We start from the raw sequence: 25,377 nt of genomic DNA on the forward strand, positions 1-25,377 counted from the left end.
TTTGTTGGAGTAATTGAGTTTCCAGAATAACTTTAGTGACTTGGTGTCATCAGGCTGTACTAACTGCTTCTAGGGAATTGACGACAGGTCAGGTTTACCCAATATTTAGGAAAATTATTACTATAAAGGAAATTCTGGGCCCTACTGTATATGAAATGAAAGCTGTAGAGCAATGCTTCTTTGGTGCTCAGTAAATATTTGTCCAATAAAACATCTTTGCCAACTCTTCTATTTTTAAGATTTCTCCAGATATTTTTTAATCATTCTACTTTTATAATCTAGGACATAATTGTGAAATACAAAATTAATAAATGTCACCATTAAGAAAAAAATATATATTTAGGGCTTGTTAGTAGGGAAATAATACAATGTATTTTCTTATTTTTCTGTAGAGATGTCAAGGTAATTGACTACAAGAAAAGCATGTGAATATTTTTTCTATTAAATGAGTCGTGAAAATGGGGATATTAATTTGAATAATGGGTTAAAATTATCTGAAAAAGTACATGTTAATGCTACATATTTTTTTAAAGTATTGGGTATATTTCTGTGACTATAGCTTAGGAAATATTGAATTTCTAGTAGTAGAATCCATTTAGCTGGAACTCTTTATAAAGAAATAAAACCACTAAAAATTAAGGCCTCTGCTATGTGATGGTTAGCAGGAAATTTTACAACCACATAATGTTCTCTGCAATTTCCACAGGAAGAAATTTTAGGGATTTTGCAGAACATTTTTTTTTCTTGTGGTTTCTTCTAGATTAAGTGCTAATTAAATAAAACTACAGCCTTTCTCTCTGTGTGTATCTGTGTATGTGAATACACATGTGCACATTTTTATGTGTTCATACATATTGAAAAACTCTGATTTTATTATTTAATACTTGTGTCTTGAATATGTGGTCCAGAATGCCTTTTCTATTTTTGTGGTTCAATTTACAGAAATTTTCTGATGACCTTTGGGATTGATAAAAATGAGTTGAAATACATTTAGGCTTTACCTCTTTAAACATATCTCTGGCAGCATGGGAAATATTGTCAATTTACATGGTTCTTCTCATTTGAGATCCCATCTATAAAATATAATAATTTTCTGAGATGATGAATTTATGAAATCCCTGAAGAATAATCATCACTGTCTTTGGAGATTAATTATTGTGTTATTTCCTGCCACTGATGAAACTTTTAAACTCATCCTGCATGTATTCTGCAATGTTCCCTCTATCCTCAAATTACCTTTAGTTAAAAACTTAAGAGCGTTGGAGAATTTGTCAGTAGAAAGCTAGAATTTACATTTTTCTGATACTAAAGTCTCAGTCATTGTAGTGCAGGTCTCAGCCCTAATTCAGCTATGATATTAATATTTATTGTCCCAGGGCTTTCTTTTTTTTTCCCCTCTTATACTTGTGCTCCAGTTACTTCACTCTTTTTCTTCTTTCACAGTTTGCCGTGGGATGAAGTGATACAAATAAACCAGTAATGTATAGAATATAAAAACACTCGAAAAATTTTAAACTGATAATGAAGAATCTGAAAATGTAGTTAATTAGAATATTTAAACAAATGTTTATTATATCAAAACACTGAGTTAAAAGGGAAGAATGAGGAGGAAGTGAAATGCATTTAAAAATTAAAGTGTATCATTAAACGTGATCAATATAAAGATTCTTTATTATTGAAAGAAACACTGTTTTTATAGAACCCTGGGCTCTGAACTCTAAAAATATTAGGCCAATGTATGTTTGGCTCATCTATGTCTCTCCAACATTTAGCACAAAACATGGGAAAATGAAGTTAGAAAAATTGTTAAGTGCATCATACATAAGCCCTATACAAGATAAGAAATCAGAATGAACAATATCCCTTGCATATATGAAGCTTAAAAATGAAGTAGAAATTAATGACTTCTAAAGACAGGAAAAATAAGGGAGCTTAAATAATGACTTAAATAATGATTATTTATTCAATAAGCATTAGTAGAACTTATGTGTCAGTTACTGGACTGGTCACTGAAGATACAAACTAAATCATAGGCCCCCACATATAGTTTCTAATGAAGAAATTTGATCACTTGAAAAAAAATGAATTCATTTGCAAGTAGTAAAAACAATGTTCATGGTGTTAAAAAGGCAAAAATCTAACTTCTAATAGGAAAAGTACATTTTAAAAATGTGGAATTATAGGAAACTGTAATTATATTTATTCAATAAAACATAAACCTGTAAATCATTGTTTTTATTAATTAATAACAAATAATTAGACGATAATTAGTGAGATGTTAGATTAGAGACAGTTATAACACAACAAAACAATCTCATTTGGGAAAGGAGTCCTAAACAAAATGCATGTAAAATGTGATCTTTGAGTTATAAAGGGGTCACTTTTCTTTTGCAAATCTTGTGAGATCAAAGTGAGGAGAGGAGTATTCAGTACGGTCTTTGACCCTTGCTAGTTATATTTGGGCAGGCTCTTTAGAGTTAGTTTTCTCTCTTTTTAAGAGGAGTTATCTGGATTTTTAAAGCCAAATCTTACAAAAATAGGTCAGGTACAAGTTTTTATCCTAGGCAAGCATATCTAGAAGAACATGTGAAATTTTCTACCCTAAGCTATGATACCACAGGAATTTCATTGACAGCATGTCTTTAAGGGGAGTAGGAATCATTTCTTATCAAGTGTTGCTTCTCTCCTTTCTTTCTTTCTTTTTTTTTTTACTTTTTTACTTTGTCCGAGGTGACCACTCCCTGTTCTCTCTTCCCTTTCTAATCAGTCACAGTCTAGTCAGTTCTTAGTTGTACTCCAACCCTACCATTGGCCATTCTTCTTTCAACATTACTATTTTATTGACTATGACCATATTTTACTACAAAAATGGTTTTCTCAAAACCTGTCATTTCCCTCATAAAAATTCCCTTTGATAACCACTGACTTAGGATAATACTACCTCCATTAACAAATACAAGCCTAAATTACTGTCTATTTTTATCTATTATCTCTCTATACATTTTTCCTCTGTCAAGTAAGGCAATACTTGAACTTACATATCATGTTATACATAAATGACCCTGTTTGTAGTCAGCTGGCATATTTTCTAAAATTCTGAAACCACTAAATAAATATTTATTAAATTAAATGTAATTGTGGCATTCTCCTCTCCAACTGTATCCCAGTCTTTATTTTGGAATTATGTTCTACTAATTGAACTTCAGATTATAGATTTTTCCACCTTCAGATCTTAAACTAGTACAGATATATGATAGATGAATATTGCCTTTTTCATAATTAACTGAAAAGTCTAGACGAGTAGTTCTCAGTTGGGGATGAGTTTGCCCCCAGGAAACATTTATGGCACTGTCTGGAGACATTATTTCCTTGTCTGGGAACAGACAAGGTGGTGGTGGGAGTGTTACAAGCATCTAGTGAGGATCCAGTGCTGGTGCCATGCACCCTACATTATATAGTACAGCCTCCCACAACAAAGAATTTCCTGTGCCAAGTATGCCAAGGTCGAGAAAACTTATTCTACACAAGGATACATAATAATTCATTTAATCCTCACAACAACTGTTTGGTGGACAGACTAGTATATAAAAATTTGTAGCTAAGGGAACTGGTCCAGAGAGAGGTTATACAAAATTTTCAAATTCATATAGCAAAATAGGACCCCATATAATTGGGATCCAGAAACTTTTTGTTTAGCCATTTTTCTAGAGTGTCTTCATATCTTTTAGAGTTTTTTGCCTCAAGTTTTCATGAGCACCAAATCAATATTTTATAGCACTTTTTATGAATGGGAGCAATATGAAAATTATTTATCCCTCTACCCTTCTATAATCAACTGGTAAATCTTTTATACAGTGCTGCAAAGGAATCATCCATCCAATCAGTCAGCATTTTCTGAGCCCCTATTTTGCTTCAGGATCATAGTGGGATTGTGGATTAAAAAGAAGAGTAAGAGAATGAGTAATATAAGTAAGACAAAGCAATGCTCAATGGTGTTGGCTTGACGGCATCCACTAACACAGTTCTTAAAAGAGGATCACAATGTTTGAATCATAGAGGAAAACTTCAAGGAGAAAGCTTTATTGGATCTGAAACTTTTACAGTGCTCTAGATTTATCTCTGAATTATCTTGCTTTTGTATCCATTTCAGTCTCATAACCTCTTTTCTTTTAAAATTTTTGATTAGAATAAATTCCATACATATTTACTGAGAATCTACTGTGTATTTAGCTCTTTGCTAGACACTTTTTTAGACGTGCTTTTATAGAGCTGTTGCCTGTAAAAAGATACAAATTATTTAAAGGGACAAAGCATGATTATACTAAAAGTTATAATAATAGAAGAAAAATGATTAATCTTGAAGTAGTATATAGTTAAATATTAAAATAATTATATGAATAGGCAAACAAAACAAAGCAAACCTGAGTCCAAAAGTAGTTTGTTTATGTTTGTTTGTTTGTTTCTAGGATGCACAGACCAGGGAAGTATTTGTAGTGGAGATGGGGCTTCGGTTGGATTTTGATGGGTTAATGTACATGATAGGGAATGGAAAGTTTTCCAGGCTATAAGACCAACCAGAATGAAGTCACAAAGTGTGGGAATGAGCATGACAATTTCTCACTGAAACACCTTCTCTATTTATTTGCTAAAAGTGACTTATAAATATTTCAGAAAGTATGTTCACAATGCAAAAATACGTTCATTCACCAGTATTTGCATTGGTCAGCTTATAGGAAATTTGTTAGCTTTCGATCCATTTATACATTCCATATGTAGATTGGGATTCCCTCATTAAACTATGAACTGTTCCTATTGGTTTGAGTGATTTTCTTTCCCGTTAAGAAAATCATAACTATCTAATTTTACTGTGAACCATAGTAACCTAGCACACAGTGAAACTAGGAATAGATCCAGTTCTTCTTAAGTTCACCTCTTTAGGAACACTCTGTTTTCATTTTAGCATTTATCCATGTCTGGTAAGAATATGATAATTCATATGTATTAAATATGATCAAATAATTTGTCAGGTAATACCATTGGAGATAGGCCTAAATGAAAGATGATTATTCTCAGCTTAGATTTACCTTTATGACTATTCATACTTAAATTTGAATACTGGTTTTATTTAGACCTCTTCAAATGTTTTCAGTTTATTCCGTAGAAATTTAGCATTCTTAATTTGAGGCACTTTTTTGGAGATTCATCGTAGTCTAGCAGTTAAGAGCAAGGGCTCTGAAGTTAGTCTAAAATACTTAAATCTCAATAAGCCTTTATGATCTCTACTTCTAATCTTTTAAAATTGGCAACAGAATTATAAAAATTAGTGTGAATATATATACATATATATGTATGTTGTGTGTGTATATATGTATATAATGTGTGTGTATATATAGCATGTGTGTATATATAACATGTGTATATATAACATGTGTATATATATATATAGCATGTAGGTGTGTGTATATATAGTATGTTTGTGTATGTGTGTACATATATATATAGCATGTGTGTAAATATATAGCATGTCTGTATATGTATACACAGTATGCGTGCATATATATAGTGTGTGTATATATAATAGGTGTGTATATGTATGTATGTAGTGTGTGTATATAGCATGTATATATGCATGTGTGTATATGTGTATCTCTCTATATATAGCATGTGTGTATGTGTCTATATATAGTATGTGTGTATATATATGTATACAATATGTGTGTGTAAATATATAGCATGTATGTGTATATATGTATATAGTGTGTGTGTATATATATATATAGTTTGTGTGTGTGTGTGTATATAGCATGTGTCTGTGTATATATATAGCATGTGTGTATGTGTATATAGTGTGTGTGTATATATGTATATATATGTATATATATGTATATATGTAGCATGTGTGTGTGTGTGTGTGTGTAGCACTGTGTCTACTGAATGGTAAAGATTCAGTGCCTGTTAAAATTATTTTATTTTGTTTCAATAATGGTGATAAGCCAAACCCAAGTTTCTGAAACTTCAAAAATGTAAAATCTTGAAGTTTTAATTAACTCATGTTTAACTAGTGATGAATAAATATTAATACTACTTGGTTTAAACCTTAAAATTCCTGGGGTGCCTGGGGGTGCCTGGGTGGCTCAGTTGGTTAAGCGACTGCCTTCAGCTCAGGTCATGATCCTCGAGTCCCGGGATCGAGTCCCACATCGGGCTCCCTGCTCAGCAGGGAGTCTGCTTCTCCCTCGACCCTCTTCCCTCTCGTGCTCTCTATCTCTCATTCTCTCTCTCTCAAATAAACAAATAAATAAATAAATCTTAAAAAAAAAAATTTAAAAAAAATTCCTGGGGTGCCTGGATGGCTCAGTTGCTAGAGCATGCAACTCTTGATCTCAAGGTTGTGAGTTAGAGCCCCACATTGGGTGTGGAGCCTACACAAACAAAACAAACAAACAGACAAAAAAACTTAGAATTTCTTATAATTGGAGATGTGCTTTAAAGTATTAGGTTTTTACTACTGAATAAAAGAGAGCACCATACTGCATGGAGCACTGGGTGTTATACACAAACAATGAAACATGGAACACTATATCAAAAACTAATGATGTAATGTGTGGTGATTAACATAACATAATAATAAAAAAGTTACATACAAACCTTTACTTTGTGCAATTCTGTGCACACACATGGAACATGACATTACTATATGTATTGGAATAACCCTCATAGAAGAATGCAGATTAGGAAGTGAATTTTAAAGAAATGTCATTTCACTAAATAATTTGGTTCTGCTGTGAAGATAAAATACTGGAAATATTTTTGGGAAATATTAATGAGTATATCTAATGACTTCTTCCAAAGCAGATCAATAAAGATGATCTGCAATTCTTCCCCCCACCCAACCTCACCTTACGTGTGTGTGTGTGTGTGTGTGTATCTATCTATCTATGCAGTGTGGTATTTTAGCAAGCAAATTATTTTACACATATTTTCAAGACTAATTCCTGTGAAAGAAAAAGATTGTTGAAAATAATTCAGGCTCTTAGATAATTTTTGTACAGTTTCCAGAAACCATTTCACCTTGTTTTCTTTAATGTGATACTCAGTTATTGGTGATAAAAGAAGACTGGTTGGCTTTTAAAAAAAATAGAGCAGGCCCTGATTCCAAAAGTGATTTTTAGTAATTTTCAAATGTCATCCTTTCAAAATTATAATTTTCTGAGGACCAGTTATTCATTCAAATTATTTCAAAGAGTAAACACAGCCTAAAAACACTGAGCATTTACCATTTAAGGCTTACAATAAATGCTATGGATGATACTAATGTTCCAGAAAATCTTTTTTGCTCTGATAATTTTGCAACCTCAGTGAAGGAACAAAAAGGACCTGACTGTAACATACAAGAAAATACACAACCTTTAAGACATATAAAGTTGTTCAAGGAAATTGGTTCTGGGAGAAGATGCATGTGGATGGAAGTATGACACAGAAGCAAGAAACAATGGCGAGGGAGGCTTAAACAAAAGAAAGACATGTAGAACATTGTGGAAATAGCAAATAGTCAACTTGAACTTGCGCTTAGAGGGCAGAAATCTCTTTGTAGTCATATGCCAGATGCAGGGACATTATGAGGCTCATTGGCAAACTTCCTATTTTAAGCAAGCAATTTCCTTTGCAGTATTCCTCCCTTCATTTCCCTTCTTCCTTTTCCTCTCCTGTCGTCCTTCCTTTTCCCTACCTTTCTCATTTTCTTTCTTATTTCTAAGGAGCAGCTGATTTTTGAAAAGAGAAGAAAAGAGGCCAAAAAGTCTAGGAAGTATAGCAATCAAGCAAAGAAGGTGGCTAACAATGTGGTTGTTTAGTGGAGGTTAATACTTAACCCAGGACGATGGCTGAGAGAAGTGGCAGCTTGGCATGGTCGAGAGATTGATTACAAACAGGGTAATGAAACAAAGAAGTAAATATATTGAGACTAATGTGAACCAGAATTTTCACAGTTAAAGAAAGAAATTAGAAATATTAAAGCTTGAATAAACCCTGAGGATTTGGACCTTTATCTATGTTTATTATGGTTTTCCATATAGATTGAAATAGAAATAACCACAGATAAAAATATGTATGTGTCTGTGTATATATTTTTATTCCCCCCCCACCCCCTCCAAGAGGGCTAGGGGACAGAAATATTCCAGTAACAAAGAGCAACATCTAACACTCCAGGTCTTTGTTTCTTCTGGGGGAAATAACTTATTCTAGGCCTGGGGCAGGAAAAGTACAAGACGAGCCTAGAACACGTTGTCACAAATTAAGGAAGGGCTGAAAGAATTATAATGCCCACTAACCAAGTAAAGGCTAATTTGGGCATCAAAATAAATAATAAATATGATGGGTTAAAACCTCTTGAATAAAATAAGATTCTCTGAATCCATACGGATGCAAATAAATATATTAATGAATCTACTGGGAGAAGAAAAAGCTCTTTCTTAACAGAAAATACCAGCTAACGAATGTAAATGGAATTAGAAAAACCACTTGATCACCACAATAGTAAGGGATTCAGTCAGAACCCATCAGAATGCATCAATTAGTAGGTACAAATTTGATGCAGAATGGGAGGATTATATAATTTCAATAGAGCTTCCGCTCAAATATTTATTAATTACAAAGGGATAAAGTATAAATTTACATGGAGAACCCTAGAATATAAAACCTTTAAAAAGTGACCAAAGTTATCAACTGCAATAGTCGGGAAAATCAAAAGCATGCACTCCCTGATAGAATGCAACAGGAATATAGCATGACTTCTGTTGTATTTCTGTTCAAATGCTTAACCTGATTCCAGTTATGTGGGGACATCTGACAAACCCAAACTGAAGGACTTCCTACAAAATAACTAACCCTCAGTTATTTTAAAAAATACCAGTCATAAAAGTCAAAGAAAATTTGAGGAACTGCTTGGGATTAAAGAAAACCCAGGAGGCATGACAACCAAACACAAAATATGACTGGTTTGGATCCTTTTGCTATAAATGAAATTATTGGATAATTAGTAAAATTTAAATTGTTATGTGAATTGGATCAAGTAAAAATGTCAATTTCCTGATTTTGATTGTTGGACTGTGGCTCTATACAAGAATAACCTTGCTTGTAGAAAATATGCACTGTAGTATTTGAGGGCAATCTCAACTTGTTCGGAGAGAACAATATGTATACATTTATATAAACAGAGAAAATTATAAAGCAAATAGTATAAAATGTCTGTAACTGGGGAATCTGGATGAAGGGTATATGGGAGTTACTTCTACTGGTCCTGTAACTTTACTTTAAGTTTGGGATTATTTTATATTAAAAAAGTTAGAAAAAAATGTAATGACCACATCAAGTCACAGAGAAGATATTTTACCCAATATGGAAAAAAATGTGTATAAAGGAAATACAGCTATAATTTAAATCTACACTTAAATTAAGGTGTTGAACTTTTTATTAAAACTGTCTTAGTTTCCTTGATAAGTTGCCATGAAAATTTTGCACCACCATTTGAATTTGTTTTAAATAATGTCCTATAGAGAATAAAGTAGACAAATAGATCTACTACTGTTACTTTGAAATTTTCACAAGATAAGGGTACTGTAGTTACAAGATGAAATACTTTTTTTGCCTTATTTATAACAACTTCAGGCAATATGCAAACACGCATATTTTTCAAAAAAACTTTGAATGGCCCAGGTTGTCAGATGCATGATAATAATTCTCAGTCAGATAAAAGTCACTTGTCCATTGTTCTATTGTCTATAGTGAAATAGTTGCCACAAACACTGTTTTTGAATAAGGACAACAGTATCTGAGGAAGGACGGTGGGTTCTAATTACTCTTTGTGCATTTAATTTTGGAAAAAAATGCACATATTCATTAATAAGTAAAAATACACATACTCATTAATAGTTGTGATCTGACAGTGGGAAAAGGGTAGATATGGGGAAATTAGAAAAATGGTATACACACATTCTTTTAAAATTTTCAAACACTTAAAAAGATATAGAAAAAGACACAAAATGCATGTTCCTTTTTTTTTTAAACTTCTGTTAATTCCATATTGTGGGATATTATAACTACTACTCAAACTCAGTTTGAGTTTAGGTAGTGCCAACATTTCACCTTTAGGGAGAAATAAATTAAACCAGGACTCAGATCATTTATATATATATATATATATATATATATATATATACACACACATACACACACTATAGCATAACAAATAAAAACAGGGAAGAAAGAGTTTGATGTAATTAATCAATAAGTTAGAGGTAAACTTTACCCTTTTTTGCTTAATAAGGAATAGCATGTAATTCTACTTAACAGCAATTATTAAAAGACTGGGGGTATAATCATTTTTAAAGTACCATTGGGAAATGAAGAGAAGCACCCTATCTTTAAAAAAATCAAGTAGCTATCTTTTTTAGAACAGTACTGTAACTTTTTAATATTTGTTCAAATTAACTTACTGATAGGACGACTGTTTGGAAGAATGCACCAAACATATCTGTCCCAACTCTCAAACTTCAGATTTTTTCTAGAATCTGTTTTCAGTATTTTCTATTATAGAACGTAGAAAATTACTCAAATTGCGGTTTCTACAAAATTTAAGTTTTTAAAGTACTTTATTACAAAATCCTTTCTTGAGAAATTTTAGGGAAGTGGGTTGAGACATTAGAGGATTTTGTGGGAGTTAATACATTTTTACATTAAAGGAGTGAGAATTAGCAAGTTTTGACTGTACGTGTCAACATTTCAAACCCCATATATATATATATATATATAAAATATCATATTTCAGGTAACTTTCAGAAACTAAGGAAAATTTATTTCATGTCATCTGAATGTATGCTTCTGATTTGAAAGGATGACATCTTTTAAAGGTTTAAATATTTTGCATTAAAAATACCAGAATCTTGTATGTGAGTTCAAAAGCCAAAGAAGAAAATCTGAACTGGGCTTTTTTGGACCCTCTGCTCTGTTCAGTGACCAACTGTGAGTCAAAATTGAAAACCTAAAAACTGGACTTAATCTTTTCTTCTTATAAAAAAGACTGCCTCTCCTCCTTCTTTGCTCCCTTAACAATTTGTCTTTGTAAAGGTATGTTCAAAAGCATAAGTGTATCTTTTTTTTAAATTTTATTATGTTATGTTAATCAGCATACATTACATCCTTAGTTTTTGATGTAGTGTTCTATGATTCATTGTTTGCATATAACACCCAGTGCTCCATGCGGTACGTGCCCTCTTTAATACCCTTCACCAGGCTAACCCATCCCCCCACCCCCCTCCCTCTAGGATCCTCAGTTTGTTTCTCAGAGTCCATAGTCTCTCATGGTTCGTCTCCCCCTCCGATTTCTCCCCCTTCATTTTTCCCTTCCTGCTATCTTCTTCTTTTTTTAACATATAATGTATTATTTGTTTCAGAGGTACAGCATAAGTGTATTCTTAAACCACTTTATGTACATGCATGCGTGTGCACAAACACACACACACACACACACACATACACACACACACATTTCAATTGATGGTAAAGGAAGGGCCTATGGATAAAGTTGATGGCTGTAAATAATATATCCAGGCCTTTATTTAGCCTGTTTTATTAAGATGCCACCTTCATTGCATTGCTTGTGTCAGATTAGTTTATCTATTTAACTCTTAAAAATGGAATATAAAAATTGTATTTAAGAAACATCCATTCTAGGCCATTAAGAACCTTAGCAAGCATTTTTTAGCCATCATAACCAAGCAATGAACAAGGCTGTCAGCCAACATGACACATGATGGAAAGTTTATTTTTTTTGAGGTTTTTAAAATTTATTTATTTGTCAGAGAGAGAGACAGAGAGAGACAGAGCACAAGCAGGGGGAGTGGCAGGCAGAGGGAGAAGTGGTTCCTGCCTGAGCAAGGAGCCCAATGTGAGACTGAAGGCAGACGTCTAACTGACTGAACCACCCAGACACCCCACAAGATGGAAGTTTTGAGGGGAGGGAGTTGGGGAGCAGAACAGGCAAGACACTGAGCAGATAGGGAGAGGGGCTCCATGGGAAGCTTTAAACTGAACAAGATAATATAAACATGCATTGTTCGCTACAACATTTTCATCTGCTATCTTTAAAGCTACAGTAAGTTTGAAAATATTATTACCCACATTTTTATAATGCAGAGACTCAAAAACAAGGTAAAATGAATAGTCCAATGTTACACCTAGAGAAAGTAGCCATGCTAGGACTAAAAGTCAACATTGTTTTATGCTACAGTTCATGCCATTTGACTAAGCTGTGTTTCAACAAGCAGACACTGGGACCCCGTGTGCATATGGAAAAAGCACACTGTCAAAACTAAGAAGAGATGTTGAATAAAGGCTAGTGAAGCATGGACTATAAATCTCAGAATCTTCCTAAAATATTTCTTGATATCAACTCTATTATTTTCCTAGTAATTTAAAATTAGAGAAAAAAAATCCTAAATACTATATTGCAATGACTATTATATACAAAGAGTGCCCTACGCCATAGGACACTGATGACTGTACCCCTAAGCCCATGTCCAGAGAAATTACTAAGCCTGAAATAAAGAAGGATCTTTTACTGTTAATGTAAAAACATGCACCTCTGCATCTTCAAGACAGTTTCCTTCCAGGGTTCTTGCCTCTAATCCAGCTGTTGCTAGACAAGATTATAAACTAGGGAAAGTCGTCATCAGGTTCCATTGGCTTCTACTTCATATAAATCCTTGCCGTCTTTCAGTCACTCCTAACATGGTCTCTTTCTCTTTCCTGTATCCCACAAACTCCTCCAAAGGTATCATGTTGTCACCAGATGTGCAGTATTCTGTGCAGCAATCTCCTATCAACTGCCAAAAAACGCCCATTCCTTTCTCTTTTTCTATTATCAGAAATAATCAGTTTTGCCCCATTCTGTCTTAAGATCTCCCTTCATTTATGTCTTCAACTATGCTTGCTCTGGTAAATAACTTGTTAATAACTAGACTTTATTAACAACTAGATAGTGCAAACCAGCTTAAATATGAAATTTTTCATTGATTTTATGCATTCATCACAGTTTTTTTTCATTACAGTTTTCTAGTGAAACAGAACCAATAGAATGGTTATAAGGAATTTGTTCACATAATTATGGAGGTTGATGAGTCCCACGATCTGCAGGTTGAGTCAGCAAGCTAGAGACCCAGGAGAGCTGATAGTGTAGTTCTAGTCCAAAAGCCAGCAGGCTCAAGGCCCAGGAAGAGCTGATGTTTCAGTTCAAGTCAAAAGGAAAAAAAAAAAGTCTACATCTTAGTTGAAAGGTCATTAGGCAGGAAGAATTCTCTTAGCCTTTTTGTTATATTCAAGCCTTCAACTGCTAGGATGAGGCTTACCCGTATTATGAAGGGCAGTTTTGCGTCACTCAGTCTAAATGTGAATCTTATCCAAAATCACCCTCACAGAAAAACTCAGAATAATATTTGACCAAATATCTGGTCATCTTATGGCCCAGTCAAGTGACACATTATATTAACCCTCACACCTCAGTGCAGGAAATTTATGTAAGTCTCTTGGGAGATCAGCTTTTAGTAGTGAAGTTGCTTTGCAACAAGCATCTTTAAAAAAGAAAAACAGTGAGACAAAATAAACAAACAAAAATGCATATTCAGAGGATCATCCTACTTTTGGGATTGCCGGTCAAGATACAATCTTTATGAGAATGAGAGCTGTGAAACATTTGCTTTCCAGCAAAACTAGTTAGAATTAGGCAACCAGAGGGTAAAGGGTGAGAGTTTCACCTATAAACTTCAAAAATGATAAAGTCTTATTAATATAAAAATTCATGTAAAGCTACTAACTCTACCCAAAAGAGAATATTTTATTTTCTTTTATTTTTTTAAAGAATTTATTTATTTATTTGAGAGAGATCAAGTGAGAGAGAGAGAGAGAGAGAGCACAAGCAGGCTGAGGGAGAGGGAGAAGCAGACTCCCAACTGAGCAGGGAGCCCGATGCGGGGCTCAATCCCAGGACCCGGGATCATGACCTGAGCCGAAGGCAGATGCTTAACCAACTAAGCCACCCAGGTGCCCCAAGAATCTGTAAAATAGGCTTTAAAATATTCTATTTCTTTGTAAATAGTATAATTTGATAAATAAAGAAAAAATAGTTTATTTCTTTTCAATATATTTCAGTATATTCCCCTAATGGATTTGATTCAGGTACAAAGAATACAAGGAGAAAAGCTTGCCTTATTACACACCTGCTCATATTTGCTGTGATAACAGGAGTCATTCCATATCCTTTCTCATAATCAGAATTTTCTGGGTAATTCTGTATTTTCAGAGTTCCTAGTATATACGCTGTTTTGGAAATCTTTGTCAAGACATTCTTAATGCAATCATTACCTACACTGTTCTAAATGGCATCTTTTATCTCCTATTCAGAGATTTCTCAATTGCTCTCTTAAGAGTCCAGAGATTGTTTTCTCCTCGCACAGCCTCTCAGCATTTATTAAGGTTCAGGGTTCAGAGATTTAACCATAAATGAAACAGTTAAATGGAATGAAGTTGTCTTCTTGCTCTAAGTGGCATTTCTTACCTATTCCAATCTCTTCTGTTTCTTCATGTGTTCGCATGTCAACCTCAGTAAAGCGGGAACTAGGACATTGAATAGAGAGGCTGCAGGTTTCACAGCATCATTGCTCACTGATGTCTATCCCAGGTGTTCATTTCTGCAGTTAAGGCTTCCCACTTCTCATTCCCTCCTCTTTCCCTTTTTGTCTTTCTCTACAATCTAGATTTACAGTCAGCATTGGAGTGGGAGAGAGAAATGCTTCTGTGAGCTTCTGAGTTCTATCTATAGTTCATGTTTTGCTTTTTTTTTTTTTTTGACTGAGTTGACTGAGGACAAACAAAAGTCCATTTGAATACACAACCTAAGTTGAATATGTTGAAATATTACTCCTCAAATATCAGCAATGCAACCTGTTAATGAGAATAGACGACAAAGCTGAGTTTATTGCTAACCTTGGTTTAGGAGAACATAAACCTAAGAAAACTTAGTGTCTTGAGGGAAGAAGCCAAGGTCAGAATTTAGAAAATGTAATGTTTTATTTAAGGTGGGCCTTTCCAAACAGCATCTGGATTAAGATTAGATTAGGATCATGAGACAACAGTTCAGCCTGGTAAAAATAGCAAGATGAGAATTTCGAAGCAAGGAAAGCAAAGAATCTTAGGAAAAACTACCCATTGATGTTTTCCATTGAAAAGTAGGTGAGTCTTTCAGAAAGTCCCTATAATGAATGATCAAACCTTTTCCCTGGGCAGGAGACTTCTAGAAAAATAAAGTCAAGCCAATGAAGACAAAGGAATAGCATAGAGTCATGTTAATGTAGACAGTAAAATGTGGTTTCAATTCTTAGTATCTGGACTAAGTATGGGATTTTAAGGTTTCGGTTTTCAAATAATATACAGTAAGTGCTTTCATACTCTCTTGTATGCAAATTTGAATTTGTTTCAAGTACAGAGTGACACAAATTATTTTAATGTCGATAGGACTTCCACTATAACAAATAATGAGGTTACTTTTATACTTTCTATCATGTCTAATAATGAGGCTACTTTTGAAACTAATATTCACAAAATCAGGGGCACCTGGGTGGCTCAGTCATTGAGTGTCTGCCTTCGGCTCAGGTCATGGTCCTGGAGTCCTGGGATCCAGCCCCACATTGGGCTCCCTGCTCGGCGGGAAGCCTGCTTCTCCCTCTCCCACTCCCCCTGCTTGTGTTCCCTCTCTCGCTGTGTCTCTCTCTGTCAAATAAATAAATAAAAATCTTAAAAATAAATAAATAAATCTAATATTCACAAAATCAAATAACTATCCTATCATTCATTTTGATAAGATTGCCATTTTCCTGTGTACCTTGAGATATTCCTAGTTCACCTCCGAACCCCCCTCCACCAGTACTTTTGCATCTTTCCACCAGGTACTTTTCCCTAGTTACCTTCCCAATAAACCTCTTGGTATTTTTCCCCCTATTCCTAACACTACTGCATCATTATTTATCTAAGTATTATCTATCTTTCAATTATTCAGTTATTTCACCCAGAACTTAAAAAAAAAAACAAAAAACACTGTGTACTTAATACATACTGGAAGCTGTGTAAGGAGAGAGGAGTCAGTCGCCTCTATAGCCTCCCCGCATAGTATTCAATATGGAGATGAACGCTGTGTTGTCTGGGACAAGATGGTTGGGGTTTCTAACAAGGGAAAATGGGGAAAGAGGAGTAGACAGTTCTCCCGCTTTAGAGAAGAGATGGCTTCTGAATTGAGTCTTGAAATATGGGTTGGATATTCCCCTGTGGAACAAGGAATAAATTTAAAACAAGGGGTATTTACTTGAAGCATGAGTTAGTGTGGAAAGAATGTTGGCAGTATTTTACATATAGCTATGATCAAACAGAAATATTTTCAAGAAACAAAATAAAAATGTTCTCAAAAAATTATTTGAAAGGTAAAGCTTAGATATGCTGAACAAGTATTTGATTTAATAGGCTGATTCTACCTTTTCATGTTTATCACAGTACTTTTCTCAGAAGAGTATGTGAACATTTGATACATAATGTGCATTAAATCTATTGATTATTTGATGAACCATATTCCAGATGCTTACTCAAATAAAATATTTCTAAATTCGACATGATTGAACTGAGTAAAAGAGTCATCTTTGGTGAGTTAAAGTATTTTTGACTGAACTTAGTGGTTCCTACCAGCCGATTTGCTTACCACAGTGGAAGAAATATTTCATATTTTAAAATTAACATATACCCTGTTCAGTCAAACAGGGTCATCGAAGTGATATCGCTTCAAAATAGGCATAATTTATAGTTAAAGCAATAGCTGGTGCTTCTTTCAATTGTTGAAGGGGTGTAAGCTGGTAAAAGGAATAAACTATTGTCCCTCAAGTGACTATGAATATTTAACCACCTGCTCAATTTAATCAGGGATCACACAGGGTTGGGAAAGCTTCCACATAGGTAAAGTTTACTGCATAGGCTGAGGGAATGCAGGAATTGTTCAGCTGCTTGCAAATATATCCAGTCGTGAAAACGGGAATGTACTTCTAAGGTAAAGGTTTTTAAGACCTGAGTCTTGTCTGTGTACACACACACACACACACACACACACACACACACACATGGGTGCACATATATATATATATGTATATCCTAAAATACATAAAATAGTAATTATTTGACTATTTCCTTAAACACTTTTACACCTAAGGCAGATATAAGATTATGACATTTTATCCCTCATATAAAAGTACATGTCACTCACATATTTGTGTAATTTGAATGGTTCTTAAAAGGTTAATAATGAAGGCACCATAGTTCGTCTTCTAATGATGTTATTCTGATGCATCCAAAACAACTTTATAGAATCTATACATATTGAGTGTTGTCATCTTTTGTCCTGTGAAAGTAATACTGAAAGATAAGCACAGGAAACAAAAGCAGTCTACTTTTTAAAAATTTATTTTTATTTTTATTTTATTTCTAGTACAATCAGCATACAGTATTATATTAGTTTCAGGTGTACCATATAGTGATTCGATAATTTTATGCGTTATCATCACTGTAAGTATACCTTTAATCCCCTTCACCTAGCTCACCTGTTTTCTTTTTATTTGTGAGTCTGATATTAGTAGAACTGTCTTGCCAAATAAAAACACAGGAAAATAACTGCAAGATTATCTAAGTTAACAATTGTACATTAATATGTTAGTGGTGGAAAATGGCAAATTTCTTTTATGGTTATCACAATGTAGGGTCAAAGATAAAGGTGATTTTGATTAGAGATTCAGGTTTAATAGGGACCTCCATAGTTTCATTTATTTGGGGAACCAGGACTGACTAGATTTATTTTTGGCTTATCTCAGAGTTCAATAGTGTTTTTTTTGTCTTGTTTTGTTTTCTTGTTTCTTCCCTTGGAAGGTAATGTACAGGTACATGATGGTCGGAGGGTAAAAATATCAGTTTTGTTTCCACAACATCTAAAACGCCTACATGCTTTTTTGAAATTTGTAATTTTATGATTTAAAAAGAAAATCACCTTCTGTCTCAAGTGACTGAATGACCATGTCAAATCCAGCTTAGCTTTTCAAGTGATGTTATATTCTCTGGACCCACTGCATCCGTGAGTTTCTGATTATTAATACAGCTGAATTTTTCTTCCTCAAATGGGCAGACAACATGGTGTGTCTCTTTCCTAGAGTCATGCTAAGCCTTAAAGAAATTTTAATTTAACACTAATGAGCCCATAAGTGGGAGGTTTTCAAGCCAATCTATACTGATTCTTTTTTCCTGAGTTTCTGAAAGCTTATTTATCTCTCAACACTATGAACATGTTCCACTTATTTTCTATAGAGTAACTGCTAATCTATTCTTAGTGATCATCTAATAAAATGATTTGTTGTGTCTATCATTTTTTATGGATAATAATATTTGAATATTTTTTGTTTATTTTTTTTTTATGCTTTAAAGAATTGAGGAGAAAAAGCATATCTCTTGGAATAGAAGAATTCCAAAGCTCAGGCTACCCTTAGGGAAGTTCAAGTCAGTGGCTTTTATAACTGCAAAGAAACACACAGCAGGATTCCATTCTATTAAAACACTTCAGAAAAGAATCACAGTTAGGCAATTTCCCTGCTCTGAATTGCAATGTAGGAAACTTTATGAAAATGACAATTGGTTCTATAATTTTTATGTTTCCTTTTATCTCTGTTCTTGCCCCTCCAAATTTATCCCTTACTCCTTGCTTCACATATAAATACTCATGCTTTAAAGCTTCAGGGAAATGTTGTGGTGTTTTATTTTTCAGTTTAATGAATTATATATGATTTTTTTGCATTAAAGATATTTTTCAATGAGTTATTTTATCATAGTGAGTCATTATTTAGGGACTTTTTTGTTTCTTTTTCCTTAGATCTTTTTTCCCAAGTAGCACGCATTTCAAAATCTCTTTTGTTATAGTATTGCCATGTAATTTGATTTCTATGTCAATGGTAAAAGCATATTCATTAGATGTCTTGCTTGCTAATTTTTTCTTTCCACTCAATATTTTTTTAAAGTTCTATTTCCAAAATCAATGCACTTGAAATTAGTAAAGGATTAAGCAATCACTCATCCTTGTTTTATAATGAAAATTTGACCATTTGAATTTACAATAAAAATATTAACTTTGAGAAAAGTGAGCGTGTTTAACTTTCAGTTTTAATAAATGTTAGATTATTAGTGTATTATGAAAAGTTACAATTTTACATAATTATAATGTACTTATTTTTCTTTTTTAAATGTAAATGCAAATATTATTCTTTACTCTTCAATATGAGTTTTCTAGGTAGAGATTATGAATCAGGAATAAAACAGATTTATAGAATTCAACGTGTCGACTTTTAAAATATACCTTTATTTATATTCAAGTCCATGATATAATGAGAAGAAATTTTTATCGTTAGGTAAATGGCAGAATGAGATAATGAATTGTCTTATAGTTGCTAAATCAACCACTATTTGGAAAATTCTTGAATCATATATGAAACTTTAGAGAAATTTTCATATGTGAAAATATATCAAATCAAAATATAGTCTATTTTAGTGTCAAAAATAAGTGTGCATGTTTTTGTATGCATGTGTGGGTTTTAAATATATGTCCTTTTACACAGAATACCTAACAGAGAGAGATAGAGAGAGACAGAGACAAAGACAACTCGTTCTTTTGCTACAGTTAAAGAAGTCACTCTGGCTTTCTATATAGGTAGATTCCTGATCCTCACAAGTTGCTAGTTTCTGTTAGTATAATTTAACTAGACATTTATTACTGCCTTTTTTTATTCATTTAGTAGACAAGAGTTCCATGGGTACTTACTATGTGCCAGGCACTATTCTAGGGATGGGGTATAGAATAGGGACAAAACGGTTAAAGCTCACTTTGCTGAAACTTGCATCATGGTGGGTACATAGATGATAAAACATGGTAAACGAGTCATATGTGTAGTATAATAACTGTAGGAAGAGCTAAGGAGAAAATAAAACAGGGAAAAGATGGGAGTTGTGAAGTTATACAGGGTGGCCTTTGAATAGAGCCATGAGGACACCTGAGGAAAGAATATTTTCACAAGTGGTAAGATCCAAGGAAGGAGTGGGTCTATTGTTTTTGAGATATAGTAAAGGGGCTGGTGTAATTTTTTTAAAAGATTTTATTAATTTATTTGACAGAGAGAAAGACAGAGAGGGAACAAGCAGGGGAGCAGCAGAGGGAGAGGGAGAAGCTGGCTCCCCAATGAGCAGGGAGCCCAATGTGGGACTCGATCCCAGGACCCCGGGATCATGACCTGAACCGAAGGTAGACGCTTAACTGACTGAGCCACCCAGGCATCCCAGGGCTGGTGTAATTTAAGTGGGGGGGGGGGAAGTGAGCTAGTTATTTATTTATTCTCAGCTTGTTTGGAACAAATCTGAATGACTGCTGCCAAGTTCCATCTTTGTTGTAACATGATCTGGAAATAAGATATTCTGACTTTAAAATAGAGGGTCAACCCTAAACCTAGGTGGAAGTATGAATGTTGTGATCCACTGAATACGCCATTTTTGTTTGTTTTGTTTTGGTAGATATCCATTTTATAATATGCCATTTTAAACCATGTTCTGAATTAAATAATTTACTTCAACTAATACTACAGAACATTTTTTTAAAGATTTATATTTTTTTTTATTTGAGAGAAAGAGAGTGAGTGAGTGGGAGGGAGAAGGAGAGAGAATCTGAAGCAGACTCCGTGCTGAGAAGAGCTGGAGGTGGGTCTCAATCCCATGATGAGGAGATCATGACCTGAGCCGAAACCAAAAGTCAGATGCTTAACTGACTGAACCACCCAGATGCCCCCAGAGCGTGTTTTATATACAAAATAAATGGTTACTAAATCAAAATTTGAATAGACATTGCCAACCCTCAACAACTGCTTATCTAGTGGATGGTGTTGATGGTTTATCAGAAAATTTCAACAGATGAAGTAGCAGAGGGAAATTGTTAGCTAGAGTAAGAATATTCTGGTGTCACAGTGTTTGGGGATGTGTTCTTATACAAACAGTTGAATTCTCCAATCAATGAGCAATGATTTGTGTTAGCATGGAAAAAAAAATAAAGGAAAAAATGGCTAAGGAATGGTATAGAAAGAAGAGCTATGATGGGATGGGGCAGGGCACCTCCAAGCAATGGCAAAAACATTAGGGTGGCTGGTAGACAGATCTGGCTCCAGGAGAAAGTGAAGAGAGGTTGGAGGTGTAGTCTGGAGCCAGTCCATGCAGAATCTGCTGGCCAGTGAAGGACTCTGGTGTTTTGATAATTGGAAGCCAATGAAAGATTTTAAGTGAATATTATGAGATTTGTATTTTGAAAAGATGTAAGCTTGTATTTTGCAAAATGTTCTTGATTTTCAGTAGGTCACAGGTATGGGAAGGAGAATTATATATACAGTATTCTTTTGCAAGACACAATAACAATCTCTGGGGCACAGATAAAAACAGTACAACTAGGAATGTTCAAATGCCATGACTTAAATGTTCTACTCAATTTTCCATTTGCATTTAGTTTTCATTTTACAACTGCTATACTCCATTCCTACTACTTTGTGAAGTCTTTGAAAGGGGTCTTTGATGAAGTAGCAGAAAATGATTATTTATAAATACAAAACTAAGCCGAAGTGTTGGAAAATTTGTGAATGACTTTGTCAAGATAAATTGGTTTAAAGATGAATTGAATCAGAGGAATAATGATATTGTTGACTTTCCACTCTCTGCCAGCATAAAGGTATAGGGATTAGTTAGCACAAGTTTTTCTATGATTAATGAGGCTATTGGAAAGGTGTTTTTAAGATCTTATATTTGCATTGAGCTAATTTTAAATATGAATTTTGTTATTCTAATTTTTCAATTAAAATATTTTAATTTATTTTCTAGAGACCTTGCAACATATATGGAAAAAAAAACCTAAAAGTAGGAGGGATATAGTCATTAGTGGCTTAATTTTAAAGATGGTTTGTCAACACTCTCCATCACTCTCAGCAAATTATAGAAATCAGAGCCAAACTCAGGGAAAAAATGATTTGCTGAAATTCCAAAACCCAGCTTTCAGATTTCTCTGATGTCACAGTAGGTTCTCTAGCCAGCCTTTAAATCATTCAAATGTATTTTATAAGACATTTTATAGGTGAGGCTATCTCATTTTAACACTATTGACATTTTCAAATGGATTATTGTTCTCTGTGGAAGACTGACCTATCCATTGTAGAATGTGTAGCAGAATCCCTGACCTCTACTCACTGGATGCCAGTAACATCCTCTCCCCAAGTTGTAACAATCAAAACCATCTGCAAACATGGCCAAATGTCCCCTCAAGAACAGACTCATCCCTGGTTGAGAACCATTATAAATGATTCTGAGTTTGGCTTTCTAGAGGTGAACTTCTTCTCTAAACCATGGCCAGTTTTATTAACAGCAGGGCGTCATAGCAATCTTTTATGAAGAACTAATGTATTTGAGCCCACCCAAGGACACGAAAGAAAGAAAGAAAGAAAGAAAGAAAGAAAGAAAGAAAGAAAGAAAGAAAAAGAATATAACACAGATCCATGAAAGAGATACTTACAAGTAGATTGTAAACTCAGAGTTTAATGAAATAAAGAGAAGCAAAGTAGGCAGATTGTCTAAGAGTGCCATTGGTAGGTGTGAATGGGGTCAATTAAAACTGCGTGAGTTGAATATGCATTTTCATGTGCCTAATGATTTCTGAAAATCATTTGCTGTGATGCATTAAGCTAGAGCCAATTTAAAGAGTGATTGACCAAAGGAACGAAATTGCATAGCCAATAAAATTGATTACAAATTTGGGAAAAATTGAGCACCAATCTTAGAAAAGCCATTTATGTGTTACATCCACAAGAAATACTCATTATGAAGACATATTCACTGAATACTGTTAATTGTAAATTAAGAGTATAATATATGTGCACTATAGAAATGGAGAACTTAAGACTGATAGGCTCTTTTAGTGCATGACTGACTGAACATTGATTTCAATGAAAAATTGGAGCTGCAAATAAGAAAGAAGTTTGGAGATACTGGGTTGCACTTAATGGGAAATTGCAAAATCAAGCTGCAGGTTAGCAGTTGGTCATTCCTGAAACACTTTGTAATGTGACAATGGTGTTGTGTAAATTCAAACAGATATAAATCATTGTCTTAAGAGTCCTAAGGGATCTGGCACAATCTCTCCACCAGGATGTCTTCTTTTACAGCCTCATTACACTTACCATTGATTCATGGGTGTTAGGCTTGACTGAGAAGGGTAGAAGGGGCTAAGGAACTCAGTCTGCTGTATTTCAACTATGCAAATGAGCATATTTCCCCAGGACTAAAAGGCAGCATTTCTAAAAGAAAGGGATTAATCTCTGTCTATTCATATTATCTCTTTGTTGAGATTGTCAAAGTAATACAAGCCCATGGAAAAGCATTCTCAGTATGGCTTTGTGTTGCATCTTTAAAGCAAGACAGAGCAATTTTATCAAAAAGTCCTCTGATGTGGGACAAGCAAAGTGATGACAAGGGGCTGGAGCACTGTGCACGGAATGTAAATGATTTAAGGGCTAAGCCTCTTGGAAATCGGATACACTAAGATGTGTTCTAGAGCACAGTCTCTGGTCCAATTATGAGTCAGTGAATGGAAATCTTCCTAATGAGATGGTGTGGGGTCTAGGAGACCCGGACATAATCCTGACAACAAAGCCCTCTTTTCTCAGATCAGAACTACCAATTCTCCCTCTGATTCTCTTCATTCCAGGCAAATGTGGTCATGGATTTTTGATGAGGAAAGAGGGACACTAATATTCTCTTAACTCCATTGATATACAGTAAACAAATTGAGAGAACACTACTTTATTGGAGTTGTAGATTTGTCCATCGTGCCTGGCATATTGAAAGTGAGGGAAAAAATGTGATACCAAGTCTATGAAAACAAAAATTTCCTTTTAAAATTAAACTAAATTGCTATATTTAAGTGTAAATAATACTCTGTCAGGAAGATCATCAAAGCCTATTTAGAGAATCATATCAGCAACTGTTAGTAAATGTTAGTAAAACATTTAAATGCAGTTTTCCAATAATGCCATTGTATTCAAGGCTACAATAATATAATTGTTATATTGTATGCAAAATTAAATTTAAAAAGTAAATATACACATACAAAAGATAAACACAGAACAATTTGTTTTTGAAAATATCAAGTAGAATTTCTCTCAGTTTCTAGAATACAATCGATTTTGACATATTAAGCAGATTAAAGATTATTACTAAAGATAGCATAGAGAACCATTAGTAAGCAGAACATAGAAAGCTTTATGTATTTCTGACAAAGCTTAGGAATTTAAATACTAATGACCCATCTACTTTATTTACCTAATAAAATATCAAGTATAAAGTACATTTTAAAATATATGATCCATCACTTCTGGCTACTTGGGGAACATTCTGGAAGTTGGGGAGGTGACATGGCCCCAGGGATCTGATTAGACGCACCATTAGAAGCTGGGTTGATCCAGAGACAGACAGATGGCTGAAAATGGCAGAAAAGAAAAAATAAAATGGACAACCACTAGTATTATTAACTCATCTCTTAAGGACTTGCATTTTTATTGATGGAGGCTAAAGAATGCTTTATATCAGCTGAAGAAATATTTCTAGCCAAAATTGAGAAGTTTATTAATATTCACCCAAAGAGTTTTTTTGGTTCTGTCTACTGCCCTCCATGGGCCTGGGGAATGGAAACTGATGTTCAGGATTTAGCAGAGATTCCTGGGTAGTAATTTACAGATACTTCCAGTACACAACACAGTAAATGCTATTAATCTTATGTGCACTACAGCTAAGACTGCCTCCAAACCATACACAGACAGCATTTGCTATAGAATTATAACAACTGAGGCTTACATCAGTGAGCAAAGTCCTGTGTGGAAAACATTTCAAAAGTTAAAACTGAGTAGTGATACATTTAACCCAAATTAGAGTATCAGTTACAAAAGTTCTTTTGGAAGAATGTTAAAGTAATTACCAGTTAAATTATAATGTTCAAATATATATTTAAAGATTTTTTAAAAATTTAAAATAATAAAATATATATGATTAAAAATGAAAATAAAATAAAATATATGATCCATCTATTATACTAAAAGGTAGTGTTTTTGCCAATACCAACATTCAGAACATAGCTGTGAATGTAAAACTAAACAAAATCACAAAAGTTGACTTCCATAAATCAGA

At 33.9% G+C, this 25,377-nt stretch overlaps 1 pseudogene; it reads left to right on the forward strand.

The window, feature by feature from the left end:
- The first annotated feature begins 24,669 nt into the window (after window positions 1–24,669).
- LOC114218067 (protein SPO16 homolog pseudogene) lies at window positions 24,670–25,122 on the forward strand (annotated as a pseudogene).
- The last annotated feature ends 255 nt before the right edge of the window (window positions 25,123–25,377 follow it).

Source organism: Eumetopias jubatus, unplaced genomic scaffold (assembly GCF_037043125.1).
Source record: "Eumetopias jubatus isolate StellerSeaLion01/CBP00866 unplaced genomic scaffold, mEumJub1_p1.0 scaffold_1, whole genome shotgun sequence".
Taxonomy (NCBI): Eukaryota; Metazoa; Chordata; class Mammalia; order Carnivora; family Otariidae; genus Eumetopias; species Eumetopias jubatus.